The sequence below is a fragment of the Apus apus genome, chromosome 13 (assembly GCF_020740795.1).
Source record: "Apus apus isolate bApuApu2 chromosome 13, bApuApu2.pri.cur, whole genome shotgun sequence".
NCBI lineage: Eukaryota > Metazoa > Chordata > Aves > Apodiformes > Apodidae > Apus > Apus apus.
In genome coordinates this window covers 16,353,325-16,359,324 of record NC_067294.1, presented here as the reverse complement: position 1 = coordinate 16,359,324, position 6,000 = coordinate 16,353,325, and positions in this window count along the sequence as shown.

Sequence of the window (6,000 nt, the reverse complement as noted above, 5' to 3'; positions counted from 1 at the left end):
TAGTTATGTTTGTCCCTTCAACCAACAGGGAACAGCCTAACTTGAGGCACAAGCTGATGTGCCATGGAAAAGATGTCAAAATATTCTCCAGTAGAACACAAGTGGGTGTCCCCCCCCCGTTGTGTGCTTGTCCCTCAACAGCCTTAACAGAGCCCACCACTGCAGTCCTGTGTCTCTAGGCTGGTCTGCAGGACTTCCAAAGGGACATCTGCAGTTCTGCACAGACCATTCTGACCAGAAGAAACCTCCTGAAGTGATGAGGATGAACTTCCTCTTTGTGGCCTCCCGTTAGCTCAAAATCTGACACTCTCCTTGTTCCCTTCTGGATTTTGTTTTTCGAAGTTACTGCCCACACAGCTGGTGGTGTGTGGCTCACGCTCACAGCAGTGGGTTCCTGATTCCAAAATGTGGATGTTCCAGGCCAAGAACGTTTCAGACTGAACTTCACAAGCATTTATGGCCTCCTTCAGGACCATGTTATGGCCTGCACTGAGTACCCATGAACACAGGTAGCTGATCCTGCCACCAGCATCCCATCTACCTCGGGCAGTCACAGCCGCTGCAAATAAACTGCACAGTTAGATTTCACTTTCATTTAGGCAGCTCAAGCCAACTGGGAATGTAAACCACACTGACCAAAGAAAGTTGGGGAAATTGCCAGCAAATGCAAAAAAAAAAAAAAAGAAAAGGAAGGAAGATGTGGAAAGCAGGAGTTAAGAAAACAAACATTATTTAATACTCAACGTGTTGATTTGGGTCAGGCCTCACAAAGTGGTCAGATGTCTGCAGAAGTGACTTACCCTTTGGTAGAGAATAAGACCTTGGATCAGTCCTTCAGTCTCTGGGTGAGGATTAACTGAGTGAACTGTTTGGCAGAGACACCAGATGGGTGCAAAAGTTACGACTCCCTTATCAGAGCCCCTTGGGGAGGCTGGTTCAACCCGCTGTAGGGTTTGGTGCTGGTGAGGAAGTAATGATTCATGTCTAGATTCAGATGTGGAAGGAAAAGACAAACATCCAAGATGCCATTCCCAAAAATGTAAAGAGTGTTTAGACCCAAGGGCTGGTTTTGACTCTATGAAGGTAAACTTAGTCCTCTAGAGGGCATGGTTACACTGATTATATATTTAATAATTAACTAGTATTACCTTGGCTATCTCTTCACTTTTACTGGAGTAAATAGTAGTCAATGGACTGACACAGGTAGAGTTCAGTTGTTCTAAACCTTGTTGTAAGGTTTTCCTTATAATCTCCTTGAGGAGGCTGATCCTGTATGGAGCAGAAGCTTTGGGTTTGATCACTGGGGAAGCTTTCCAAGAGGTAGCTGCAATTCTTTCCTTGCCACCAAAATCCAGCATGAAAATCAGTGGATCTATTTTTCAAATGTATTTCTGCTTCTGCTGTGGTTAACCCAGCACTCCCTGGTCACAGCCTGGGCCATCTGAACAGCAGCACGATCCGGGGGAAGTGTCCAGCCTGCTCAGAAAGCATGGCAGCTCCAGGCACTAGATGGCAAAGATTCATATTTGGGCAATCTGATGGTTGAACTCAGCCAAATTTCAAAGTTAATAAAACTGTGCAGATGTAAATATGGCCACCACGTGTCTGGCCACATGAGTTTCCCTGGTGTGCAAACAGAGCAGAGCTTTGAGCCTGGAACCTTGTAATGCAAAGGAAGATGCTGCACTAGCTGCCCCAATAACCCACCATCTCCACTGAGGCAGCACAAACAGTGCAAAGTCCTTTTAATCTGCAGGCCACGTCTTTGTAGAGTTTACACAAGGGTCACTTGCAAACACCTGCATTTTATTCAGTTTTACAATATTTAAATCCCCTTATAAAATAAACGGCTACTTGCTGGAACGTTCCCCGTGCTGCATGTCCAAGATCTGATGAATTTAAAAGCTATTTTCTAAGATTCATTGGAGAAAGAGAAGGACTGGAAAGAGCCATCAGCTAGTGTTACAAATAGAGAAGTGGTTCTCTATATTTTGTGGCTTCCTTCAGCTTCTGACTACATTCCACTCTCATAACATGTGAAGATTTCTTTCTTGGGTCGTTCAAAGTGCCAAACCAACACCTGGGAACTGAGCAGGGTGTTAATCTGCACTAATTTGTTATCATCACTGAGCTGTACCACACAATACTCCTTCCCTTCTCTTCTTTAGTTACACTTGGAAGGCATCCTCAGTCATCACATCCTCCTTGTCCTGGCCTGTGATGATGATGGTCTTGTATTTTCTCAATTTGCTTGCAAAAATAAATAAACAACAATCCATTTTGCCTTTTTTTATTTTATTTTAGTTCTTTCTCCTGGCTGAGGAAGAGATATTCTTAACTGGTTTAAAAGATATCCAGTGGCCTACAGGTGACCCAGATTCCTCACATTGAACTTTCTCTTCCCATTTCAACAACAGCTGGGCTGCCCTTCCCTTGGGCTGACCCTGCTCACAAACATGGGCCAAAGCCAGTCTGATTGTTGCCTCTCACAACTTCATAGTTAGTGAGTTTGCAGGAAGAATATGGTCTAGAAGAGTGTCCAGTCCCAGAAATTTGATGCTGACCTGATGCTCTGAGCTTTCTCTGAAAACAAACTGAGGTGTTCTGAGGGGCATTGTGGATCTCCCTTTTACTGGAAAAAAAAAAAAAAAAAAAGTCACACTCTCTAGGTCAGGTTTGTGAAATGGCTCAAATACCAATTACTGCTGAAAAATTCAGGCTGGATTTTTATGCACAAGAGAGGACACCTCATCGTAGCTTAGTTTCTAATGAAGTTTAGAATTTACAGGATGCATAAAGTGGAAGTTTAATTCTACAATCTTAGGATGAGAGCCAGTCAAAACTCCCCTTCAAAATAGAAAAAAAAAGAAAAAGTCATTTACTGTTCTGCTTTTTGTCTTCATTTTCAGCTAAACTTGGATGCAACAGGAACAAGGTTTTCCTGCAAGAATTAAGCTCATGTAAATCTTCAGTGTGTCTCTGTGCTCAGCCTGCTCATCTCTCCATACCCACATGCTGTGTCTGATCTTTCTTCAGAAGTTTGGGGGGCAGATGTTCTCTGGGTTCAAATCAGCAACTTTCTGGCCTCAGACACCTTAACTCTGCTAACACCTTTAACCCAGCATTAAAAATAACAATAGCAACTAGTTAAACCAAATCCTGAAGCTGCAGTTAGGTGGCCTGAGGTGCTCCCCTTAGCTCATTTGCAGCTGATCCAGATTCCTGGGTGTTATGCTGCAGCCTGTGGTGTAAACATCCCTTGACACCACTGTGGCCTGGACGTCCCTGCATGATTATTTTTGCAGCATCCATGAAAATGCAGCTTGAAGCTTGTTAGAGAGGAAGGAGGGGGTTGGACCGGGGTTGTGTTGGCTTCAACGTTGGCCGTGTTGTCTCAGATCATCTTACTGCAACCATTTCATTCTAATTCATCCATATCAACCACTTTTCAGTCTTTCAGCATTTCACTCTTGCTGTCATGCTGAAGAAGGCTTTGGCCATGCTTCATTATGCTTGGCTGGTGTCAGCAGAGGAACAGGGGATGCTGTTATCCAAGTCTATCTCTCCACCACAATGCAGACAGCCAAGCACTGTTGGCCCCCATGGATATTGCTCAGCAGATCTTTGTCAGGCTTGTTCAAACAAGATATGTTGCCATTGACCTACCAGCTAAAAGTTCATGCCTCTGACTCCAGGATACATCTTGCCTTGGTGTCATTTGTTCATTGAAACAATTAGTCATTGTTAGATTATCACAGTAAGAGGGATTTTTTTTTGTTTGTTTGTTTATTTTAAGAAGAATGGCATTCTTCTTGCTATCAGATGCTGGGTAGGTAGTTTATTCTTTTGTTTTCTATTCCAGTCTGGGTCTGGGTTCATGAAAATGAACCCAAGAATCTATGTCTTGAACACAGCCAACTGCTTTACAAACCTCCCCAGGCCTTTGCCAATTTAATTCATTGCTGGCTAATGCAGCTCAGGCTTCTTTAAAGCGAAAGGTGCCAATCATGCAGAATTATACAGTGGTTTTCAACAAAGCCAACTCACCTGTTTGCTGGAGACTTGAATCAGACCACCAAATGCATTTTCACTTACTCCTAGAAATGAGCCAAACCCACAAAGTCCAGATCCAAATCTGGCTTCAGGCTCTCATGGTCTGGTTCTGATGGACTCCGTGGCTTCTTAACTTAAAGCACAGTGAGGAGATCAGAGAGTATCTTCAGATTCAACCTCTGAGGCATGACAGAACCTCCAGTCCTGGTTCAGAGCCACCCCAGGGTATGGCCTAGCCACCTTCTCACTCGCTAGAAAAATGAATGTGCAGATTCTGGTCTGATACACTTGTGATGACTTCTGGGCTTTTACTTTTCATTTCCTCAGTTCCCACATCCAGACAAGAGCCCAGATCAATTCAAGCATTGCACATCAAATCTGGTGGTGGTCCATCTTATTTTCACAGTGCTTTCTTTACACGTAGAGCAGCATGCCTTCTGGATCTGACATCTGAAATAGCTCATTTTCTTCATATTTCTCGACTGAATTCAGGGGAGCTGGCTGTGCTGGGACTGTAAGGAGGCAGGTTAAATTTCAACAAGCCTTTTTTTCTTAGAAAATTTAAGAACTAGCATTTGCTATGAGGGCTGATAGGCAGGCCTGTGTATCTCATTTGCACCCTCTGGATCTCAGGTTCAAGCAACTCTCAGGTTCAAACAACTCTTCATCTTTCCAAGGCAGAGGCACTACATATCACACAGCCCAGTGCATTCAACTGCTTCATGAGACTTCCTGAGAGTCAAGGTCCAGTCATCTTTGTAGAAATATCATAAGAGAACACAGAGCTTTTCACATGAGGATTGTCTTAAGGTCTGCAGGCTAAAGGTTTCTGTGATCCCTCAGAAAGTACTGGCACCCAGACACCCAGCACAGCCTCGAGGAGTGGTAGCCCTCCTGTAAAACATCCACTTCCCAAGTGGAGTGTGACTTCACCAAGCCCAGCAGCTCTGTGGGGAGGTGCATTGGAGGTTCCCAGGGAACAGAGTTCAGGAGTGTGGCTGTAGGTCTGTGGAACTGTAGCATTTCCGAGCTGAAATTATTATTGCTATGTTTTCAAATTTCAAGTTCCTAATTACCAACAGCCAAACCAAACTAGCTGGAAGCCCTAAGCCTCTCTGTCCATCTACAGCCTAACAGCATTGCCAAGCAGGATTCTGTTACACTACTTAGTGCAAATTATTTTCTATTCCTTCCATGTATTTTGAGTTTTAAAGAATATTTGTTCTTTTGATTCTGTTTTTGCTTCTTTCCCCTTCAGTGACTTTACCTCTGTGGAGTCCCTTGCCATCACAGATCAAGGGCTAATTTTTTCAGGTCAGTTTGTGGGAATTTAGGTAAATAAATGGGTATTCCCATAAATCATGTCTTTTCAGAGGTCAGTGAAAGTCCATATATTTCCATTGCCTCTAGAGAGATTTTTAGCCTTAGCTTCTTGATAAATCAATTAAATCTCCCTTTGCTGACAGAAGTGAGAATAACACTGTTTGTTGTCTCGTTGCATGAACATTTTGAGTGGAGCTGAGAATGTGGCTGCCTTAATTGCATTCCCCAAGGAGTCCATCCTGAATAGCTTGACTTGACCAGATTCCCACTGACTCCAGTGACAGCTGGAGCTGTGGAAGGAAAGCAGCAGCAAACACCAGGGTGAAGGAAATGAGCAGACATGGAGACATGCAGCAGCAGGGTTCGGTCCCAGGGTTGGTGCTTCTCTTTGCTCCACTTCCCTGGTGCTTCCATAGACAGATGTGTGCCCAGTGTCCTTCAGTCCTAACACATGCACCTGGCATCCCTCCCAGAAACACAACTGACTTTCATGAGAGGAGAAACGATTTTTGCATGAAGTTGAAAGGACCTGAGTGCAGAATGAGGACAGAGAGTGTGCAGCAAAGCATTCTGTCTCCAAAATGATTAAAAAAAAAAAAAAAATACAGATGTAGAAACAGGTGT